This window comes from Xenopus tropicalis, chromosome 3, assembly GCF_000004195.4.
Source record: "Xenopus tropicalis strain Nigerian chromosome 3, UCB_Xtro_10.0, whole genome shotgun sequence".
NCBI classification, from domain to species: domain Eukaryota; kingdom Metazoa; phylum Chordata; class Amphibia; order Anura; family Pipidae; genus Xenopus; species Xenopus tropicalis.
In genome coordinates this window covers 43,531,119-43,556,934 of record NC_030679.2, presented here as the reverse complement: position 1 = coordinate 43,556,934, position 25,816 = coordinate 43,531,119, and the positions used below count along the sequence as shown (strand labels likewise).

Here is a 25,816-nt window from a genome sequence, read left to right as displayed (position 1 = left end):
GTTAAAAATGTTATCGCTTCTTATTTTTTGCAACTTAACGCACGATTCACTAAAAGGACAGGCGTCATAATTTAGACGTGATGTTCTTTGCGTTATTTAACTTGCGATGAGCATTTTTCTTGCGTTATTTTCCACCTCCTGCATTATTTCCCGCTGAGCGTGATATATTTCGCCGCTTGCTATATTCGGTAATAATCGGTACTTATTTATCGCATGCTTTTTAATGCAAAAAAGCATGCGATAAGCATTATCGCACTTTAGTGAATCAGCCCCATAGGGTCATATTTATTATAATGTGTAAGCCAACATCACCAGTAATGTTACCCATAGCAACCAATTAAATATTTGTTATTGTTTTCTATCAAGTAGGTGAATGTTCAAATCTAATTGGTGACTGGTTGCCATGGGCAACATCACAGGAATGATGCAAAAGTTGGACTTCACCAGTGATATTGGCTTATACACTATAATAAATATGCCCTATAGCATGAGCTGCCAAGAGGAAAACCTACCAGAGTCAGCCCTAAAACCCCTCATCCCCAAAACCCCAGGACCCAAAGCATTCCACATAATTAATTCTATATCTGTACTAACAATATAGACTGACAAATCAGATTTCTACCAAAATAATCTCTTATAATGGACAGCCTTGTATTACTGGTAACAGCTGCCCTTTCATGATTATTTTAAACAGAATATGTTGTCCAGTACTCATACACGTGGTATTTCTGGAAAGGGGTAGTTAATTCCATATTTAGCCATAACCTTTTTAACGGATGTATATTAAATCCACTGCCTGTATTTCTGACTTCCATAGAGCACTTCTACACCCCCCCCCCCCCTTGTTAAGCAAATCAATGAATGCTTTGGGTTTTTAATTCCCCCGGGAGCAGTGTGGGATGAGTTAAAAGCATTGCTTAAGAGGAATTTTACATTTTAGAGCGCCTAAAAAATCAGATCGCTACTAATATGCCTATTGGCCAATCTTCTTAACTTATGAAGCAAGACCACATCATTAAACATATCGACCAAGTGCTATTTATAGTAGCATTCTACAATTTCTTTCAAACAATTTCAGTCTTGATTTTCACCTATTCTCTCCTGCTCTGTGTATTAAATGATATCTATAAATCAAAATCCTTGGCACTCATGCTACATACCAAAAAACATATATTTTGCGTGTGTTTCAAAGCTGCTGAAACTTGCAGCACAAAAATTTTTGGTACAGGTTGAGGTAATATTATTATACATGTCTTTAGTAAATGCACGCTGCACCTTTAATTGAGTGGGTATGTAATGCACAGTGAAAGCATTCCTACCTTTACATCTGCTAATAAAAGGCGAACAGAAGTCTAAAAATAAATATGGCTGTAAATAATACTGTATATTAAATACTGAACAGCAGAAATGTTCAGCCATCCTATAATATTAATAATCAAGGCCTTCTAAGTTGTCTGCAGGAGCTGCCCATCTTGGAACTTGATAGGTCAACTTTTGAGAGTCAGTGACACTGCTGTCCTCTTGGCAGCTGCCAGAAAGCTGAGCTTTGTTGGGAAATATCAGGCAGAAAATTAGGTTTCTATGTTATAGATTCTGAATTCTGAGGCATAATGGCACTGGATTCTAAGCTGCCATGTAATGGGAATCTGAATTTATTACTAATTAGACTTGTATTGATTAGGTGGGTACCTTGGGCTAGAGAAAAAGCCCAAAACATCACAGGTAGTGTTTCAAGCCAACTTTCATATTAAACTTTAGATCCCCATTAGTATTTGAATGTGTGCATTGTATACAAAGAACCTCTTACATGGGGAATATATGTGCCCCCTAATAAAAAATATAAGGGTATGAAAAGGCACAAGGAGTTCCATAACCATATAAAGGCACAAGGGGGTTGAACATGATGGACCTTGGTCTTTTTCAACTAACTTAACTATGTAACTATGAATCTGTCCCATTTGAAGTCTCTTCTGATGCCTTCAAATGTTCACAGTTGTTGCAGTCAAAGTTGTTAAAAGTCAGGGTTGTGTCATTTTGGGCATTCATATGAGTTTGCATGGGATTCTGTGGGAACAAATCTGCCTTGCCTATTAATGCAGCCTACAGTGGAAACTCTAACATAACTGCTGCTTTCAGCAGACTGGGCAAGCACATGGACCAAGCACCTTTAATGGTTAGCATCAATATACACAATGCTTGTGCCCATTTTAGCACAAATGTTGCAGTCATAAATGAGGCATTTTTCTTAAAAGTAGTCTTTCTTTAAGTAGTCATGTAATACAAGCAACCGCATAAGCACTGCTTCTAACAGTACTAAACAATCTTTAAGGTACTTACTACTATAATTTAGAAATCTACTGAAAGTCACTGGTGTGAAATAAGATGTTCATCTTGTGGGATACCAGGATTTATTTTACAAGTTAAGGTGGCCATACACGTAAAGATCCACTCGCCTGGCGAGGTCGCCAAGTGAACGGATCTTCTCCTGATATTCCCACCTACGGGTGGGCGATATCGGGGGGAATTTAGGTTAATTCGGTCGTATGGCCCTGAGGCCAAATGATCGAATTATAATGACTGGAATAGGTGCAGTCGGTTTAGGGAACGCATCAACGACCCGATGCGGTCCCCGATCCGACTGAATTTTTTAACCTGCTCGATCGATATCTGCCCGATATCAGTCAGGCAGGCCAGTCATTGTTTCCCCTACACGGGCTGATAAGCTGCCGAATCGGTCCAAGGGGCCGATATCGCCAGCTACAATCAGCCCATGTATGGGTGTATGGCCACTTTTATTCGTAGCCTTTGTGTATTGTAATTGGATAATACAAATCAACATATCAGCTGTCCCAAACCACACCTTGGTAGCTGCCCCCATCAATAATCCCTCATAACTAATAGGACAAAACATTCAGTAAAGAAACAGCAAATTCACTGACACCCAAAGCATAGTGGCCCTTAGGCTCCATAAATAATATCTCTGATCTATAGTAGCTCATGAAAATACTGAGATCTAAAAAAGGAAGTAAGAAGTGCTAAATATAGGAAAGCACATTCCCCATATATTGTTCATTGTGTTCTGTATTATTAATCTATAAATTAAAAATAATAGACCAATATGTTCAATATATGTGCTGCAATATTTACACAAAATGTGTGTACAGAAATCAAACTACCTTTCTTAAAAAACAATTTCTTGCTCACTGAGCATTTCAGATTCGCCTGTGTCAGCTCCATTTCTCAGCATGTGGCACTTAGAGTAGATTGTGTGTAAATGTCTTTGGTTTAATTAGCCAAATGCTTCTCTCCCAATCTATTCTGGCAATGGATCACAAATAAATGCAAGCCATTCACAGTGACAAGAAGAAAAGCAACAAATTATGTGGTTAAACTCATATCTGCCCAGATACCTTGCACCAAAGTCATTTATCGTAATTTTATTATCCATGCGAATTAAAGTAAGTACACCAATCATTTATGGAAGATAAATACAAAATAAACATTATTATTTATGATATGCAATAATAAAAGGCCCAATAAACTAGAACCTTATTCTAGACTAGAGTGGATTTTGGGCTGTAATAGACAGCTTTGGCTCAAGGTGAACTGATTAACTACCGAACAAATAGTACCGTAATACATCGGCAGACAATGAAGCAGGCAAATCTCTAAATTCCATTGGCTGTGGGGAGTCACATGCTTCCCTTTGATTGTTCAGAATCTGATACCACTGCAGTAGACGTGTCTTGCTATCTGCAATCACACACAAGCTATTCGTAGCCTGACATTTCATATGATAACACAATACAGTGCCTCAGGGAAGCATGATGTACATTCATGGCACGATACTAATAAAATAAATGCATTCTTACATTTTATTAAACATGGAAATGTTGTTTTTTTTCTGGAGGAATGGTAAATATTAAAAATGGGTTACCTCAGGGTAAAAACATAAACAGATAATTTTGGAGACATACGTTTGATTTTATATATATATATATATATATATATATATATATATATATATATATATATATATATATATATATATATTGTGTTCTATATATAGACAAAATTTATATAGACAACAACAAGAGATCCTCTGCACTCACCCATTATCAATATATATATATATTAATTTTGTCGTTACAGCCACAGCAGCACTGACAGTATTTGGCTTAAAAGGGGTGCACAATTTCAATGACAATAAGCTGAGAAAAAGGATGTGGTGTCAAATGGGGTAATGGAAGTACAAAGTTTGCTACTGGTTAGCTGTTTGGAAGCACACAACTGATTTATTGCTATTGGTTACTAGACCTAATAGCTTTTCCATAGTCTTTGGAATCTACTTAACATAGTAACTGTATTTTAAAATCATAGTACAGTAGTATTACCGTAGTACTACAGTAGTACCATAGTATGGGATCCCTTATCCGGAAACCCATTATCCGGAAAGCTCCGAATTATGGAAAGCCTGTCTTCCATAGACTCCATTTTAATCAAATAATCCAGTATTTTAAAACTGATTTTCTTTTTCTCTGTAGTAATAAAACAGTACCTTGTAATTGATCTCAACTAAGATATAAATAATACTTATTGGATGCAAACCAATCCTATTGGGTTTATTTAATGTTTTATTGAGATCCAAATAACAGAAAGACCCCTTATCTGGAATACCCTTGGTCCCAAGCATTCTGGATAACAGGTCCTATACCTGTACTAAAGGAGCAGCTCTGTGGTTAAGGTACTAGGGATATTTTACTGTAATAAACCATAACTACCAATCTTCCCTTGCCCTGGAACCAAGCCTTATTGTGATCTCTTTGGGACAGGGACACAGATACCTCAAAGCTATAGGAACAGGAAGTTTGCAACTACTAGGCACTTTGAATCAGGGTTTCATTTGCATTCTTTCCAAGTATTCTGGCCTCTATGGCCACATAATAAGTAGGGTCTTTGTTAAATATTTGGGTATTTTAACATGATTTAACATAAACCTAAAATCCAACAATAAAAACTGATCTCACTGCATTTCAAGTATGCCTACTTGCAATAGCTAGAGCGTTAGATGGGGCTAGAGAACAAATGAAGCACCCTTCAGGGAGAAGACACATGGGATGGTTAGTTGTTGCAGCTATGATCGTGGTGACTAATCGCCGTGATTTAGCCACCATAGATTAATGCACAAGTTGCCACAACTGATTGCGAGCCAATTAGCTGCACGTCAATACTTTTGGGTAGAATACAAAGAGAGAATGAAACAGAAAGAATGGATAAATCACAAAAACGAAAAAAAAAACTTTCTTGTCCTAGCTCCTCTCCCCCTGCTCTCTGCTTTGAAGCACTCTCACAAAGGACTCTAGTGACCAGCTAGTCCATTGGATACCTTATCTGAATATTAAAGTTTTCCAACCTGCAACCAAACCATTCAAGAATCTAGAAAGGTGGAATAGGATTAGGTAACCATGATGGTTAGTATTGTTTCTTGTTTCTATGAAGCATTCTATCATATCTTCAGGTCTACACTCTCCCTATATGTTCTTTGAGGGAGAAATGAAGAAATATCACAGTTACTAGTCTCGGACAGGCCCACTTGCTAATAACATTCTTCCCTAACAAGGACTCTATATCTATTTAACTAGGGAGCCCCAAGTAAATAACATTAGTGAGTACCTGCCAGCCCAAAAGAAGTCACTGAACCATTGACGGTGATGTGACCACTGAGGAAAAGCTCACATTACACATCAGATTTTAAGCCAGCATACTGCACTTTTGTGTGGAATTCAGTTATAAAAATCTCAGTGACACCAGCCCCTTCTTGTTAGGTCACTTTCCCAGTTGTACATTCCTGTCCTCATTTCTAGATTTGTGTACACTTCTGATCATGTGCCTTGGTCCTTTCTAACACTTAAAGGGCTAGGTGACCCTGGTCGCTATAGTGTCCCCTGGTTCCTGACTCTCCCTTACTTACACACAGGGAAAAACACAGAACATTGGGGCATATTTATTATAGAGTGTAAGCCAACATCACTGATGATGTTGCCTATAGCAACCAATCAGATCTTTGCTTTTATTTTTTGCTTATATTATTTAACTTGTAGGTGACTGTTCAAATCTAATTGCTGATTGGTTGCTATGGGCAATATCACCTGTGAAAATCCTGGCAGTTCAATCTACTTTTCTAACAAACTTTCCTGACTGTCAGGAAAGCACATTCATCAAAGATGAAACTGTACCAGTGTCAATATCATAAATGCTTTGAGTAGTTGAGCATCATTCTGCCCTATAAAGTGATAGTGTTCAGTGCTGTACAGCAGCATGACTATCCCCTTTCTAAATCCTTACTCCCCAAGGCAAGTAGCATGTTGGATTTTTGTTTAGATTTAGGGGCTGATATTTAAATAGAGGTACATTGTACCAATGCTTTAGAATTCAGCCATATATTTTTTTTATTTTGAAACAAATTATTCCAGCATAGAAAAGAGTTCAAAATTCTAAAATGATAGTATAATTCACCCAAAACGCTTGTATGTATGTATATCTTGCTAAATACCATTATACAAATGAGCACAAAAAGATGGTTAGAAAGGATGGCGTTTTTCACTGTAGCAGTTAAATAGTGTTGTTGGTAGATGCTCTGAAAGCACATATAGCCAGTGATAATCACTAGATGGATGGCTGAAATAACAGGCTAATTATATAAAGATGATTATGAAGACCTTCTGGGTCTGGTTGCGGAGGGGTGGAGAGGCTTTGGCTGGTTGCACTGCAGCAATTTGCCAGGTCCTCTTTGTGTAGCAGCTTCTTAGTGTAACTGCAGAGCAGAATGTAAATGAGCAAGTTAACATGGCTGGGCAGAAAATGTAATAAAGCTGCCACTGCAGATGGCAGGCAAGTGTCTGTTCTAAAAATCCAAACTGCAACACTACAGTAGGCATATCTGATAAATGTACTACTTATCTGCATTTAGAATTTATGGCACATCTACATTTATTGCTCTCTTTGTGCTACTTTTTCACAGCAATACATGACATTTGTGTGCAGTGTGACCTGATTCAATTCAGGCATAATAAAAATACCTGTATTAAGTATAAAATCTGTCACTGCGACTGGCAAACTTTCATAATATAATTAAAAAGGGACTCCCTTGTAATTGCATAATGAAATAAAATGTAATTCTAAGCTACTTTCCTGTATACATTTCCTATAAATGTTCAATGTTTTTAAAGTTGTTTCTTTTTTGTAAATGTAATTGCAGTTGAAAGCAGTGTTTGTTTATCCTTTTCTGTTCTCTGGTTCTTAAGAAGAGAAGTAGCATTTACTGGTCATCTGTTTTAATTGTTTGCCATGAGTTACTGCACAAGGGCAAGTTTGTACCTTTTATTACATATTGGGGAAAAAGCAGAATCCAATGTTGTCCAACGCAAAGGGATCTACAGGCATTTTGTCACACTGGGCGCTAGCACAATTTCACACCGGAGGCAAAAACCACATGTGCACTTGCCCTAATATACGTTCACAGAATTTAATTCCTCTTAAAACTCAGCACCACATTTTCCCATTGATATAATATTTATTTCTAAACCTTCCTATAACATAAAGAGATGCCACAATCACCACAATCTTCTTCACTGTAGCAACTTTTCATCCTTCAATAGACAATTGTTAACATCCACTTTCTATTTACTCCTATGCAATTTTTAGAAGCGTATTTATCAATGGGTTAAAGTTAGAGTTCACCATTTTATAAATACACTTCTAAAAATCCCATAGGAATAAACAGAAAGTGGGGGCATTTTTCTGTGGTGAGCTCTAATCTCACATTTCAATAAATCTGCCCTGATAGTCTTGATTTTTTAATGTTTTTTATTCATTATTAAGCTTTTCTTTAAGCAGGTCTCCAGATTGTCATTTCAGCAGTTCTCTGATTGCTAGGGCCAATGTTAGCTCAAAGCCAGGGGTGCCCAGAAGGTAGATCATGGTCTACCAGTCTACTCAAAGGGGCACATTTACTAAGACACGAATCTGAACCAAATTGGAAAAATTCCGATTTGAAAACGAACATTTTGCGACTTTTTCGTATTTTTTGCGATTTTTTCGGCGTCTTTACGACTTTTTCGTTACCAATACGATTTGCGCGGAAAAACCGCGAGTTTTTCGTAGCCATTCCGAAAGTTTAGCAAAATCTGCCGATTTTTTCGTAGCGTTAAAACTTGCGCGAAAAGTTGCGCCTTTTTCGTAGCGTTAAAACTTAAAAGGTGCGACGTTTCGTGCAAGTTTTAACGCTACGAAAAAAGCGCAACTTTTTGCGCAAGTTTTAACGCTACAAAAAATCGGCAGATTTTGCGCAGCTTTCGGAATGGCTACGAAAAACACGCGTTTTTTTCGCACAAATCGTATTAGTAACGAAAAAGTCGCGACATTTTTCCGGAAAAATCGCAAAATACCGATCATTACGAAAAAAACGCAATCGGACGCATTCGGCCCGTTCGTGGCTTAGTAAATGTGCCCCAAAGGGTCCATAGGCTCCACTGTATGACATCATCATTTTAATTTAATCCAGTCATCCATCATGCTATATGAGAAATAATTGTCACAGCACTGCTGTACTTTTATGCAGCCAACAAGTATGCCTTTACATTTAAAAAATAAAAAAAAAAACACTTGAGGTCCCATGTAATTTTCAAATAGGTTAGCTTAGACAGGGTCAGACTAGGGTGAATGGGGCCCTCTGGGACTGCAACCCCAGGGGTCTCCCACAGCCCCCAAGTGTAGCTAAGCGCAATCCCAGGAGGGAGGTTAGTGGGGGAGCTGACCCAGTCCAACCCTGAGCTTGGATATTGGTTTCATTGTGGAATATATTGTTAGCAGAATTCCAATTACACATATGAACTGTTTGTGGCACCCAGGGACTAAAGGTGGCCATACACGGGCCGACTATAGCTGCCGATTCGGCAGCTAATCGGCCCGTGTATGGGGAGAGCAGAGCGGCCTGGCCGACCGATATCTGGCCTGAAATTGGCCAGATCTCGATCGGCCAGGTTAGAAAATCTGGTCGGATCGGGGACCGCATCGGCTCGCTGATGCGGTCCCCGATCCGACTGCCCCATTGCCGCCCACATAATCCGATCGTCTGGCCCCAGGGCCAAACGATCGGATTATTATTTTTTTTACCTAAATGGTCCCCGATATCGCCCACCCGTAGGTGGGGATATCGGGGGAAGATCCGCTCGCTTGGCGACATCGCCAAGCGAGCGGATCTGCTCGTGTATGGCCACCTTTACACATCTCCAGAAAGACTGCTGAATTTTTTTTAGCTGATTTGAGATTTCTCTAAGGGAGTTCTCTAAGGGAGAACTAATTCCTATAGGTGTACATGATTCAAAATAGTACTTTACTGCCTATTCTGTTAAAGAGCCCTCAGGCATCCTGCTGGAGTTCTGTCCTTAAGTTTCTACAAACTTGATTAATCGTAATGCAAAGGGCATCAAGTTTTATTGCTCTTATGGGTTATAGATCACCCTGCTCTCTATGATTGGAGTGAGTGATGTGTAATATGTGTATTTGTCACTGCAGATTTTTCTGCCACTTTTATGTCTCCACCATGAGTGCAACATATTTTAATAAACTGTAAGTAGTTTATTGTGACGACAAAGGGCTCTTTGCCCCTAAGTTTTTAGGTAGCTGGTAGCACCAGTATCCAGTGAAAAGGTAGAGTGGGTGATTAACCACAGGATCCTCCCGTATCTGATTGTGTACTTCAGTAGGACTACACTGTAACTTGTAATTATAGGTTATGTCCACAGGACTGTTGTTCCACACAGAGAAGATAAGGTACTGATATCTTGTTCCTTCTTCTATGAGGCTGGCATGAAAGCAACATGTTACACAGCTGTATGTACTAATATAAAAAAATGAATAAGGATTTTAATGTCACTTTAAGCATTACCAATTCTTCAAATGTTTACATTTTAAAAGATTTCAGTCACTCTATTGACAACTCTTGAGCATTCCTGAGTAAGTGGGCAATGGAAAGATAATCCATTAAAGAAATTATAATTTTGCTATTGGTTTGGGTAAATCCCGGTAAGTTTGAGCTTCTGAATTTTAGGATAATGCCACACAGGAAGGGATTCTCAGCCTGTGGATAAACACAAGCCAAGAGTCAGACCCATGTGGCATTACCCTTATAGTTGAGAAAATACTGTCAAGAAAAAGTGAGGAAAATCTATAAATTAAAAAAAAAAATCATAAATAGTACAATTGTTAACTGTAATTCTAATAAATTTACCCTTAAGCAATTACACTGGAAAGGAAATGTGGCTCTCATGGCTAAACAAATGTACTCCGCACCACAGCATTGTGAGTCAGTGTATTCTGTTGATCATACAAAAATGTTGAAATTAAATTCCTGGCAGGACAATGAATAGTTATATTTGTTTCCAGTTTGTGCTGTGTGGGAATGCTGACCTTTTTTCCCAACAGTGGCCTACCATATGGATGGCTAACAACACTGACAGTATCCAATATACTTCTTTGTGCTTCGGATAGTTATTACATGCATTTCTAGATCCACCATGAGAGGGAAAAAAGTGTTGGCAGCATAAATTCATTAAAGGCTAATGAGATGTATGTTGGTTTGAAAGACCTAGGTTGGGCAATATACAGGTTATACCCAGATGCCTCCCTTAAAGACCCTAGCACAGAGCAGGCATGGGTTCATACAGAGCTGTCTAACTGCTTAGAGTAACATCGCCTGGATCTCCAGGACAATTAACATATTTGTGGGAATATGATGCTGTTAAAAATCAGTAAATGATTTTAAGGGTTCATTTACAATGCTGAGGCAAGGCACAAAGCACAAACAGCTGTCAGAGTGTGCCATGTTTTTCTACTATGAACATTCTCTATTTGTACAAAGGTCCATAAAGGCTCCGACATAGCCTCTGACAAGTTTCCAACATAGTAAAATGCAAGTACAGCCAATAACAGCCTGCTAACGAGCGGTGTTGCGCAGCTTTCACTGAAATCAAGGGGATGTGTCAGAAGTAATGTCAGCACATCTTGCCTTATGCACCTTTAGCCTAAATGTAAATACACTTTTTTTTTACTTTATGGTAGCTTATGGCCAATGTGCCATCTTCTCTGGGGCACAACAGATCTGACTGTCATCTATCACTGACTATAGTGGAAATTTCATAACGCTGACATTTCTGATCGATGCTAATTTGCTTTTCTAAATACTCCAGTAAATCCAGTTTTCCAGTCAAACAGGGTGAGATATGGGATACAAGCTCATTTATTCCTGGGGTTACTTGAAACTATTTGTAAATGGCTCTTTTCATAGGCACCTGACCAAATTTGGACATCTCTAAAAAAGATGGAAAATCACTATTTTATAATCAAAGACATGGGATATCGCAGGTGTTTTTCTGTCTCCACATGTCGTGAGTTTTACTGGCCCATTAATTCTTTAATTCTGTTATGAGTTGGAGGAAAGGGTGAGAGGGAGAACAAAAGGAAATATTATAAAATGGTGGTAGTTTGCACATTTTCACCACATTTTAGGTTCTGTTATTGGAAAGTTTAGGTAGTGTATATACTATGAAATGCTGAATTTCTTTCTCTCTCTTCATATAAACCCATTTTTTGCTTTATGCTAGAGTAAGCAGACAGGCCCTATAGCTGTAAGCTCTGAATAAGGCTACATTAAGAGCTAATTGCAACTGCTTGATATACAATGGAGAAAGGCCCTAGCACTTTATACTTGATCAGTCCACAATGTAGTAAAATTATGTAGGACAGATTTATTTTTCTCACTAAAGTGCCACTAGCACTGTAATGCTTAAAAGTGCAGACACGTGGTTGTGCAGAAGACAGTATCCAAATAATGCAGTTATGCACCTGGGGCTAGGTTTATCAATAAAGAGTTCCATTGTTCAGTGTGGTACTATATTATTCCACTTAGATACTGCTTGCACTGTGTAATAAAGCTTCTAACAAAGGGTAAAATGGTGTGCAAGGTTCTTCTAAGCTAATGGATATAATCTGTTCTTTTGTAAATCCATTGTCTGTTGTTTGGAAAAAAATAAGTTACAGTGACTCAGTGTTCTGTTTTAATGCAGTTCTTATATTCCGTATGTTTTTTCTTCGACAAAAAGTAGAGTACACTAAGAGGGTTTGGCTTACTGAGTGGACACTATCTTCTTTGAATGACTACTTGCATTTATGTGCACAGATCATTATGTTCTTAAACAAAGCATTTTCCATAGACAGTGTTTGCAAATGTGACTATACAAATGTGCTCATAAAGCCAGCATTAAGTAAATCAATATGGCAGATGGCAGGGCAATCTTTGTGAATATATGCTAAATTATCATTCTTTAATATTCCATATTATTATCCAAGATATTGTCCCTAATTTATTTGGTTTAATCCATTAGTTATTTTCTTGGCCAAAATAATTAATTTCTCTATATACCTGACACCAAGCAGACCCGGTCTTTAGGTCAATTGTGGGTCAGTTGTGTTTTTAATGAATACTATTATGGCACATAGCTGCCAGTTCCCAGGAGTGCCACATACAAGTCTCTTATTTCAACTCTCACTTATTTTCTGGATCTGGCTTCTGGGTACTCTCTCATCCCCTGCACCTAGGGCTGAGCACTTGTAAAGGGTGCTGCAATGCCCTACATGTCCCATGATCCACTGTAGCGTGCCAGTCTGGGAACTGGCATGATCTCAGTTTAAAGCATATGGCCGTATGGCATAATATCCAGGAAATTAGGATATAATAACTAGGGTTGTTGAACAGGTACTGGATCTATTATCTGGAATGTTAGGGAAAGGGGAATTTCTGGATAATTTTTATTTTTGTAATGTGGAGCACCATTTCTTAAGGCTACTAAACATTTACAAATGGAAAACAATCCAATCGTATTATTTTGCTATGAACAGGGATTTATGCTATTTTAGCTATTATATAGGACAAGGTACTGCCCCCTTAGTAATGAGCCTACTGGTGGAAAATGGGTTTCTAGATAGCGGATACCATAACAGTACCTGTGCCAAAAAAATTGGCATTAAAAAAATATAGTTGACGCAGGGTTTTAGCCCTAGGACAATGTCTTTTAAAATAAACGCACAACTTAATACTAAGAAGGGCATTTACAGTTTTCATTTAGTTGAAAAGGATCCATATAGTAATATAACTAAATCTGTGACCTTGCCAGCTTTTGATATTGTCCACCCATTAATCACATAGGTTCTGCCCAACTTGCTGTCATATATCTCCAGATTTGCCTGTCTTAGGCTTCACAAGGGAAGTGCTGGATGGATGTGATAATTCTGATGTGTGACTGGAGCATGAGCACAGGAAGGAATTTGAATGAGATTTACATTGGTGGTTTGGGATTTCAAGCCAGTTGCTCAGCTTGGTTCCGATTTTACTACTTAGCAGCTGATGTGCCAAATGCGGCCACTGATGTTGTTCCCAGCACAGCACAAAGTGGGATTGCTGAATCAAAGACAACGTAACGTAATTAATACTGTATAACATATTACACATGTGCAAATTTGCCTTTAGATCCAAAGGATATTTGTAGAATATTGAACTGTTTTATTCTGCTTTGTGTTTCACTATTGAATATCAGAGAGGATTTTGAGAAGGTAGTGCTGGTAATGTTTGTGCTTTTGAATCGATACAGAGACAAAAATGAAATTGCATTATTCTTATAGCAAATCAGTACTTATAATGGATCTCTTATCCTTTCCTTCAGGAAAATGAATGATCATTAAGAATACTTTGCATGTTTAGACCTATTCAGTGGCAATCCTACTGGAAGAGTGACCTTTAAATAAAGAAAAAACTTGCCCTTTTATCTCCTTACCACATGAGTGACCTGAAAGTTCTAATTTACATTAATTACAGCCTCTCACACATAATCCTGCATAACCAAACATTGAAAACATTTACGGGAATTTGAAGCAGATCCCGTGCCCAAATAATTAATTTTCTTTAATACAATCACACAAGCAGCCTCAGGGAATGAATTTTAATGGGTATGTTCCTCCGCTCTTACAAATGATCGTGCTCAAAGATTCATTCTGTTTATATGATTTATTAAATAGCTAAAGAAGATGACATCCTAGCTTTCAGTTCATTGTGGTGTAGTCCATCCAAGTAGGCACCATTTCCTATACTGTACTTTTTGTGGTGCCATCTGATACATTTACTGCAACATCTGAATACAAATCATTTCTATTGAGTAAAAGAATTTTAAATGCTCACTAAAAAAGATAATATTCATGATGCTGTTCCATTGAAAGCCAACCCAAGATCCCTCATTTAATCATTATCTTATGATATTGCCTCAAGAAGTGGGATGACTGCACAAATGCATGCCAGCTTCTGTAGGTTTTGCTGGCTTATCAAAAGACTCTGGCACACACATTCAATGTAGGCAATACTTTGGATTATAATGGGACCAGCCTGCATTAACTGATGTGTTTATTGATACCTGTGGCAGTTGGCAAAGTACACCTACCACAAGATTATCAGGCCTATCAACACCCCTGACAGCTGATGAAACTAGGAGGTTGAAGTGTTTGGATTTGTGCACCATGATACAACATGCAAATTAGATTAAAATTTGTTCCCTTTGTGGTTTTTGCTAAGTATTATTATTCAATGGATATGGCTAGGTTTCTATAGTATTGTAAGCTCTACAGGACAGGGACCTCCTTCCTACTGTGTCTTACACTACATGGCATTTAATCTCTGTGTATTTATACTTATTTATTTATTGTATTTATTATAACACTTGTCTTCCCAGTGTGTAATTGTATGTATTGTAAGATTGTACAGTGCTGTGTATCCATCCATACATACATAATTCAATTCAATACATGGTTTCAAGCATAGAACAGCTGGTACCATCTGCACACAGTGAGAGTGGAAATATTAGGAAACACAGTTAAGGCTGCTGACCCACATACTATCTGAATGATTGGTCTGTAGGTTGAAAGGCCAATACCTCACAAGGGGCAAAACACATACTTAGCCCCCTTTCCATTGGTCAGATTGTTTAGAACAGCAGACAAGAAGATCCTCTTTTCTTTCTTTTAGACATCCAATGGAACTTTTTGATCTGACCAGAACCACAACTGGCCATAGATGAGCAAATGGCTGGAGAGTATGGGTGTAACTGGTCAAAATGCCCAACCAAACAAGGGCATGTATTGCCAGTTGTTGGGTCACTTAGACCGATCCTTGCAGATCAAGGATTATTAGCCCTGAAAAAATATTTGTGCCAATCACTGAAAGGAATTTCTGGTGCTCCATCCAGTCACGCAAATCTCAGAGCAGAGGGAATTTCATAGCAAGAAATTGAATAGTTATATGAATTTAGACATGACAGGTCCCCATTAAGAATTCACTGTGCTCTGTATTAAATGTTCTTTACATCAGTATTTAACGTACTGCCCTTCCTGTTATGGGTGGGGGTGGTTAGTTACTCAATATGAAAATTATTTTGTAGGTTGGATTTATGCCTTTTGTCCCATCACTATGTAAATTGAAAGACTGCTGACTTCATATGAACACATTTAAGGAGTAGCTACTCCTAAAAGTTATAAACAAGTTATATACAAATTCATTTTTAAAAATGATGAAAAACGGCTTTCTATGTGTGTGTATGTTTTTGTTTCTGTGATTATTTTTGAATAAAGAAACACGTGCATGTTCTACATTCAGCCTATGATGGCAGCAACTGCTCTGTCATTATCCTTTGATAAGTACTGTAACTGACAATTTGTCATCTCCACTTGTTAGAATCTGTAAGATTCAGATTTGAGGCACTGCACCCAGTGTTTTGCCATTTCTGCCATTTTAATCATCATCATAGCATGCACTACAAATGTACTTTTATGACTGGCATCCACCATTTAAGGATTCACTCAGTAATCTGAATATTGATGTCCAAATGCTGCCATTAAGGTAATAAAGCACATTTAGAAGTGTTCATTCCTGTGGAACATATATTCTGAAGTATAACCTGGATTATCAGCGTCACACCAAATGCATGGTTCTTACCCCTCCTCTGAAATCCTCCAGAGAGCCTAACTCCCCTTTACAGTTTCAATTACCATGGTAACAATTAGGCCACTAGCTAAGCATACCCCCAAGCATTCATGGTAATCCTCATTTCCCTGGGGTTTGAATGGATCATGTAACACTGACCTTATTTCTGAGGGTTCATTTTGTACAGACAGCAGTCAGCAGAGTAACTGTAAAAATATTAGACACAAAAGGCATATATATATGCCATGACAGATAGATAGATAGATAGATAGATAGATAGATAGATAGATAGATAGATAGATAGATGATAGATAGATTGAACTGGACAGGGTGCAGAGTGCAAAAAGAGTCAGATTGCACCACTTTGCACCATGCCATGCACTTTTAATACCCCTAGTATGGCTTCTAGATGATTTTAGTGATGCACTAAAGCCATATATTGCTGAAGAGGCTGTGACATATGTTGGCGGTTTATAAATAAATATATGATTAATAATAAATGCTGACATCAGTGCCTTTCACTTTCATTGCCATGTAAACTATACAATTTGCCATACATGAATTTGTATTGTGGGTTTCTTAATAACTGCCTTGCACACACATATTTTAAATTATTGAGGGTGATCTATAAAAAGCCTCTACAGATATATTGTAAAAAAGAAGCTAAATAGGAGCAGATGGTATATATATGTTTGTTAGACACATTTTTAAGGAAAACACAGTATGCCAAATATGTGGGACTGAAACTCAATCCTTGTTATTTCTCTTTCTGTCATTTGCATTTTTCATGTACTTCTGTGGGGATACCACCTTTTCTGGAAAAAAATACCAACCTTTCTATATTTGTGCCTTTTTTTACCTATTAATAACATTGGCATCAAGCATTTATTTTACTGGCCAGGCAGGTAAAATACTGGCCAGGTGGCAACCCTACTTATGTTGCTTCCAGGTTAGGGAAAGTTGTGAACACACTGTCAGGCCACTGTATTTGCCATTATTATATGGGATCAGAGGTGGAACTCAGTAGTTGAATCTTGTTAAGATTTGTTGCCTTTGTCTGGATGCAGAAAAGGCATTTGAACAGATATTTAAGCATTGTGTCAAATCAGGCTGAGAACTCAATATCCAAAATAATGGATACGCTAACCTAAAATGGCCTGACTCGGTCGATCAGTGTAGAGATCTCTAAATCCTACTGTCAACTTGTCTGACCAACCATAGTTACAATAACCCTTCATCGTTCACCAATCAGTGCTGCAGCATAAAAAATTCATTGCTAGAACTATGTGAGTGGAAAATGTACTCAAAATACTTAAATTATAGGGGATATCAGCTTGACTGTACTACTACAAATGTTAGTTTACTAGAACTCAAATACTCTAAAGTTTCGAAGCAAAAAAAGATCTTCAAGTGAAGGGAGGGAAATTCTGCCATTGACTTCTACGTGATCTTGACAAATGTTAGTTGGCAAATTGTTGGATTTGAATATTTAGCCGTTCTACTGCATAGTAAATCTCAAAAAATCCTCAATGCTTTTTGTGCAACTTTGGGCCCGATTCACTAAAGTCCGAAATAAGGAGTGCTATTTATAGCATGCGTTAAAAATCTTATCACTTCTTATTTTTCGCTCGATTCACTAAAAGGACACTTGTCATAATTAAGAAGCGATGTTCTTGGCGTTATTTATCTTGCAACGACATATTTTCAAGCTATATATTACGCAGCGCACAACATATTACGCAGCACGCGATATTTTACGCAGAGCGCAAAATTTTCAGAACGGTAGTCTTCAGAAAGTAATGGTTACGTGGGTAATATATTGCGCTCTGCGTAAAATATCGCACGCTGCGTAATATGTTGTGCGCTGCGTAATATATTGCTTGAAAATATGTCGTTGCAAGATAAATAACGCCAAGAACATAGCTTCTTAATTATGACAAGTGTCCTTTTAGTGAATCGAGCGAAAAATAAGAAGTGATAAGATTTTTAACGCATGCTATAAATAGCACTCCTTATTTCGGACTTTAGTGAATCAGGCCCTTTTTGCGCAAAAAAAAACACCCATTAGTAAATAGACCCCTTAAAGTCCATATTAAACAAAACTTGTGTAGTGCTTTGTGTAGAGCCATTTGTGTGGGTTGTAGACTCCAACTCTTGCTACCACTAGAGTAAAAGCACCGCCAGAATTCAAAAGTGACCAAAACATCAGCCAGAAAGCATAGGAACTGAGAAAGGTTTTTTGAAAGGTGGAGTGCTATTGTGTGCAAAATTGTACCACTTTTGACCCACACACAGAGTTCTTGTATCAGTGACAAGCTCAATAAAGTGTTTTTTTGAATGAATGTCTGTTTGTCACAGATCCCTGTGCCTCATACATGGTATTTCTGTTTTATTAACCTTATCATATCAACATAAGGGAGAAGCCTAGTTAAGCACTGAAAGGAATGGCAAAAAGCAGTAAAACACTAAGGAATATCTGGAGTTGTACATGTGAAAAAGGAATAAGAAAAGTGTTGTATGGTAGCTTACGAGTATAAGGTTTAAATAAAATACAGGTTGGTTGCAATGTCAAACTGGCCATATAGGATGAGATCGGCTCCTTTGGCAAGGTTGCCAAACAAACGCATCTCTGCCATATTTTGCCACCCATGCATTGGGCCAACAATTAGATCGCACAGTGAACCTATTTCAATAATCTAACAGTATATACAGTATGCTGTGCCTTTCCAGCTTTCATTTGTATTTTTGCTTGACAAAGGGGCCTGGGTCTGTCAAGAGTTGGTGGGTTTCAAGCAGCTCCCAATAGGAAGGTAGCAAGATAGCAGCTCCCAGTAGATATCAAAATAGCACTCAATAGTAAGAAATCCAAGTCCGGCTTGCAACTCCTCCAGTTACATGGGAGTACAAGAAAGAATAGGTTATCTGAAAGCAGTTCTAATGTGTAGTGCTGGCACTTTCTGAAAGATCAGATAGGCACAGTGCACTGAGATGGCGCCTACACACCAATATTACAACAACAAAAAAAATTTGTTGGTTCAAGAATAAAATTTTAAATGGTAGAGTGAATTATTTGCTATGTAAACAGTGTAATTTAGAAATAAAAAGTAAACCATAAAAATCATGACAGTATCCCTTTAAAGACTTAATTCTTGCCGCTAAAATAATACTCCCATACCAAGTATCATGTCAATCTTGGTAACAAAGGAATATGGTAATTTGCCTCTCTGATCAGGGTTAGTGCCTATAAATCTATTATTACATTTTCCTTTTTATTTCACATATTTTTTGATTATACTGCCAAATATTCAATAATTTGCAGTCTAGTTGCATATATTGAAGGTGGCAAAGAGGCAGACAACAAAATAAGTCCATAAATCCAAACTTTAGCCCCCTCATTAAACAATGAATTCTAGTCCATTTACAGCATTTGACAAAATGTAGTGTAAGGTGCAAAGTGCAAAAACAGATGTAAATCATGATGCTTTTTCAAAGTTTTCATCCTGTTCTGCCCTTTGCACCTAGAGCATAGGGGACCCAAGAAGCTGACTTCCCCTACTGCTTAACAATCTCAGTTCTGCCACCTATGCCTTGTTGGAGGGAGGTTTTCTCCAATAGGCCCAGGGAACGTCTGACCAGTTCATGTTCATAGGTTAGAGAGTTCCAGCAGGTGCAGGGCGCAGCAGGTCCTGACAGCACTTTGCTCTGCTCCTTACAGTGAATTTTTCAAGCTGAAAATAAAGACTACATCTATGCCTCAAGTAAATATGCCCTTATTAGTGGGCCCAGTATGACCAGCAAAACACCATTCCAAAATAACATATGTCAGGTGGGAAAATGTGTTTTTATAGCCACAGAACATAGTGGTGGTCAAAATTTCCTTTTGTGTAAGGAAACAAAAACAATATGTATTTTTTGTACAACCGAAACTGATAAAAATATGAATAACAATGTTTACTGTATTATGACAAGACCAGAGACAAGACCAGAGATTTTCAATACCACTTCTGGTATACACTTCTGGTCTGTACACAATGATCAGTGCAAGCTGCAATTAAGAATTGATGGTCATGATCAATAGGGTGCAAGAAAACCAACTAAAGATTATTTTCCATAAAACAGGACAATGGTATACAATATTTGTAATCAGTATAGATAAGGACCATGTTGGCTACTGTATATGGTCTGCAGCAAACTGTACTGTACTGCACAGCCACCTAACCACCATTCAAAAAAAACAAGGGCTTAGAAGAAAGGTATACCACCTATGAAAGAGGATATATTCAGTTCATACTACAACTACCTCGCAACAGTTCATTAACATTTTCTAACAAACTTCTGTTTAGGTTTGATTTAGACATGCACTACATTAATAATGTTTTTATTTGGCCAAATACTGAACAAAGTCTAAATTTTCAGTTTGAGCAATGTCCCCTCAAATATTACCTCATGTGGGTAAAATGTTTCACTTTCAGCAGTCCAGTCACATAACTTTTAGGGTTCATATTCAGTTCAACTGAACACTAAGGGACAGATTTTCCTAGAATGTGCATTTAGAACTTAATATATAATTATTTCTATGGGATTTTTAGAAGCACATTTATCAATGGGTGAAAGTCGGTGGATACTTGGGCATATATGACCAATTAGCCATAGTAAATACTGCCTCTAAGCTTATACAATTCAGCAACCACTCTTTTCTGCCTTGCCACTTTGTGGTATTCACCAAACTGCTTGTTATGTGCCTCTCAGCACTGGATTTGTGTTCCGGGCACCCCAAGGCTCATTCCCCCCCCCTCCCTGATCGCGCATGAACATGCCACCCCTAAATTTCTGCCGCCCTAGGCCCGGGCCTTTGTGACCTTTCCACTAACCCAGGCCTGGTGCCTCTTATGACCTCAACTTCTCTCTCATTACCTCCTGACACACTTGTATTTAAAGAACAAGGCAACGCAAAATATAATTTTTGCCTAATAAAAGAAACCAAAATTCTAAGCAGCTTTGCAATAATATATTTATATAATATTTATATAATTATAATATATTATATATATATATAATATATTATAATAATATATATTATAATAATATATAATATATATATATAATATATATATATATATATAATATATATTATATATATATATATATATATATATATATAATATATATATAATATATTATATAATTTAAATATTTATATAATATTTATATAATAATTATACATTATACATTTATACATTTATTACAAGTTTGTAATGGTTTTTGAATTATTTGTATTTATAATTGCTATTAGAAGCAGTGTTTACCTGTCCTTTTCTATTCTCTGCCCTGGTGGCTCTGACTGTTGAAACAATGTAACACAAGGCAGCAGAATGACAGACCTGCATTGCTGGAGAATCAAGACCTTTGCAACATTGTTTAAAATGTAACAACCAAGAGTTCAGCAAATGCTGCTTTCAATAGCAATAACATTTACAAATAACGTATGAAGCGCTACACATTTTTAATTATTACATATTGGAAAGTTGCTTAGAATTATGTTTTCTTTCATTATGCAAAAAATTATTTTGGGGTTGACATGCCCTTTAAGATTTTACTAGGGCTGTGCCCCTTCTCTAGAATTGTCTCTCAATTCTTCTTTCTCCCAGTTTGGCAGAGCAGGGCAAATGGACCTCCAAGGCAAGATCCCCTCCTCCCTCCCCCACTCACCTTTCCCCTCAAAGTCTCCCTCAACTTACACTCCCCATTCAACAAAATTTCCTCCACTGCTGTCCCCCACACACCTCTGTTTGTTGTTGTCTGTGTGTATACGTGCCTAGTTGGCACCCCCACTATGGCGCCCTAGGTGGCAGGCACCTTTTCTCCCTACCCCTGGTTCTGGCCCTGCTTTTTAGAGAAGTTTACTCTCATCTAGTTTAGAATTGTCTCAGTGTGCACTACCTGCTGCTAAATGCAATGTACAATGTCACATCTCTCACCTTGCCATCTCCTGATCTTGCCCATCCACACATACTATGTCTCATACCCCTTCTCCTTTCAGATTGTAAGCTTATTTGGGCATTGGTTGTTTTTCTATGCAAATCTGTATATTCAACATCATTTATTCTACAGTGCTGTGGAATATGTTTCGCTTTAGAAATACATGATAACAATAATAATGATAATAATATGGCTACTGAAATCTTGGTCACTTCCACTCTACTTATAAAGTAGTCAGTACATGGACTGAAGACAACAAACTGTTTGTCAGATAATGTAATTTTGGGCCTTTGTTCAGATTTGCACAGTGAATTATAGCTAAAGAATGTAGTGTAAACTAAATTACAACTATAGAGGTATAGTGTACCTGGAAGGTATACTTGCTATTTACCCAATTTTCGACATGTGATTAGAACTAGGATGTGCATTAAATATGTTACACTGGCAAGACAATTTGACAATTGTTGATGAGATTAATTTAACTGGTTAAAGAGTGTTATGTGTAACAGATAAATCTTCTCAGTAGAGCTGACAATTATAATGTTGAGCGACAGACCCCAGTTGCTCCATCACAAAGCCAATCTGTCTCCTGATTTAATTCAAATAAGCTCTCCAGGGTAATATTCTGGCATATACTTTGCAAAGGTAAAAAAAAATGGTGGCAACACAAGAGCCCATGCCTGGACATGAGCAGCCTTTCCAGAACAAAGAATAATAATTGAAAAAAGCAATATCCAGTCAGTGTTTTACAGCATTAGCTCCCGGAAATACATGGTTATAGCAGAATAGTAAATTGATTTTTGAAAACCGGTTTGGCAAGCAAAAATGCAGTTAGAATGGTACATATTTCATTGCTGGCACAAAGCACACACATTGAATTACATGGGCCTCTAGCTCATCCACTATTCACTGTAGTAGAAAAGGTAATCTAGCGGTAAAATGGTGCAGAGCAGATATCCATGTGTTTCTCACCAAGATACATAAGCAAGTGAGATACCAAACAAGATCCAACCTAGGCTTCATTCTTAGCAAGGCTAAAATGTAGAATCATATGAATTCATAAGCGATAAACATACTATATCTCCTAGTAGATAATCAAGGACACACCAAAGACAACAGGCATATACAAACAGGGTATATTATTGTCAGATAGTTAAAGGCAGTGCTGTGTCTGGGACATGCCTGCTGCACAGCATTAAACAGTTTACTACACAGACACACAAATCTCTATACAAGGCACACAAGTACAGCATAAGTACAGCACCACGTTATCACCATATTTATCAAGCTATTACATACTTCATATTGGGTTAAGCTATAAACAATGGTTTTAGAGATGTAACAAATACCAAATATAAGGTATATCATTATATTCTTATTTATCTTGATATCTCCTTGTCATATCTCTTTTTTACAACAGCAAATAATAATGTTCTTCCAAGCCAGAGATGTACAGAGGTATTTCTCTTATAAAATATTTACACACCTTGCAGCCATTTTTCAATAATAATGGCTCTAGATATTTCATATTCTGTCTCATTCTTTTAAAAGAAGAAAATAGGTGAACGCTAAAGTGAAAATCTAACAGATTCATCTCATATATATATGATAAATAAATATAAATGAACTCGAGTCAAAGGAAAAACATATTTAACCAGATAAGCAGGAGCTAAAGGCCCATCCTAAATGGACTGGAATCAGAATATCAGTTGCTTAGCTGTACAAAAGCATTCCCTGTTCATATTACCTTAAATACCTATGTCAGATATTAATACATCAATTTTTGCACAATATATATTCAAATCCAGCAGTTTCTTTCCAACCGGTAATAAATTAAAACCTATTATAAAGAAATCCTTGAGTATCACAGTATAGAGGTTACTGTCTTCCATGGGAAGGGCAAAGGGGAATAGGACATTGCATTCTTACCATGTTGAGGTCTGGCAGGGAAATAAGCTGAGCAATGTGAATCCAGTGTCCATCTTGCTGCTCACTGTATAAGCCACACATCAGCAGCTGTGCTTGTGATGATGCTGAGGATGGCTGGATGGCAGGCAGCAGGGAAGAAAGCAGCTGCCCCTCCCTCCTCCTCCAGTACTGGCAGACACAGAATGAGCTCATGGAGCCTCGAACTGCAGTCTCCCTCCCTAAATGGTTCCTATGGAAACTGGGCTGCCATCAACATGTAGGATTGCTCTGTAGGGGATCAACTACAGAGCCCGTGGTACCTTAAAGGAACATGAACACTAAGGCATTTATGAGAATCATCATATTGCCTTTATATTAAGAAATAGTGGAAATAATCTATCTATGTATAATTGTCTTCTTATGTGTATCTGCATATTTATAATACATGCATTCTTTTTGATTATGTGATGCTGAATTAGCTACTTACCCAGATCAGTGGATCAGCAATTTTTCTAGCAGCTGTTGCATGAGGATTCTGGGATTTGTAGTTCACAACATCTGGTGTCCTCACTCAGACCTTGGCCTGCAGCCTCCTGAACAGGAAGTGAGGATTGAAGAAGGCAGCTACTGCCACCTTGCTCCCAGAAAGCACAACAATAGCATTAATCTTAGTACTGATCATTTATTAAAGCATATGGGATTGTTAGCGCTAGAAATGGAGACATGTCCATATATTATGTCAATAATATATCCAAATACCTCTTAAAAGGACCTTACATCATTTTTTGTATCTAACTATACCTTCTTTGACTTTTTTTCTCACCCTATTTTTCATTTCACCATTTACACCCTTCATTTACTCCAGGAATATTTGGGACAGGGTGCTAGATGGGAGCCTGGAGTCTAGAGAGGAATTGCAACAAGCAATTGGAGCGTGGCTGAATTTTTGCGCTAACTGTCTGATACCAGAGAGCTGTTTTGTAAGTGAAAGTATTAAACGGTGATTTCTGTGTGAAAGTAATAGGTTTTTTTTTCTTTTTTTGCTCCCTCTGCTGCTTGCTTTACTACTTGATACATATCTCAGCAGCATCCAAGAAATACCAGTAACAAATCTATCACCTGTAAGAATTGCTTTGTGACAGCCTTCAAGGGGACCCCACAGAAACACAAGTTAAGCTTTTTGAATAGTAAACATAATTTCAAGCAACCAATTAAAAAATATGCAGCCTTTTTTTAATGTAATAATATTAGGGATGAACCAAATCCACTATTTTCAGATTTGGCTGAACATATGTGAAAGATTCGGCCGAATACTGAACCGAATCAGAATTTGCATATGCAAATCAGGACAAGGAATGGTTAAAGAAAAAAAAAATCAACTTCCATGTTTATGTGACAAAAAGGCACATAATTTTAAGGATCCTGTTCGGCCAAGAGCGTGGATTTAGCCCTAATCTGAATCCTGCTGAAAAAGGCTTGAATCCAGAATCTCTAAATAATATGGGTTGGAACAGTTACCCAAGCCTGCCCCTGTTCTCCTGCTGATCTGGCTGACTACTTTGAAACTCAAAAAAATGTAACAGATAACTGTCCTCAGCTAGATTTCAGCCTGCATCCTCCAAATTCCACATTTCCCTGTAAACTTGATGTCAATAAGGAAAGTAACAACACAGTGCAATGTATTGTGGATTATGTAGTTCCTGCATGCTCTCTGTAAACTGTGGAGAAGTTGTTACAATTTGTAACGTCAGTGTTTTAGTCCCTCCTCCCCTGCCAGGATTTCAAATTATGCAAAAAGAGAACTGTTTTGCAGCTGGATTTCAGCATATAAAAATGGTCTTTATTCAT

The 25,816-nt window shown here is 37.6% G+C and overlaps 1 protein-coding gene across 2 annotated transcripts in view; it reads right to left on the bottom strand.

Moving 5' to 3' along the window:
• The window catches only part of jakmip2 (janus kinase and microtubule interacting protein 2), a 67,690-nt gene extending 43,535 nt beyond the window's left edge, over window positions 1-24,155 (bottom strand). For both annotated transcript variants that reach the window (XM_002936708.5, XM_012959805.3), the window contains exon 1: window positions 23,990-24,155. The gene's annotated coding sequence lies outside the window, so the exon portion shown is untranslated. The remainder of the gene's footprint in view (window positions 1-23,989) is intronic.
• Window positions 24,156-25,816: the final 1,661 nt, after the last annotated feature.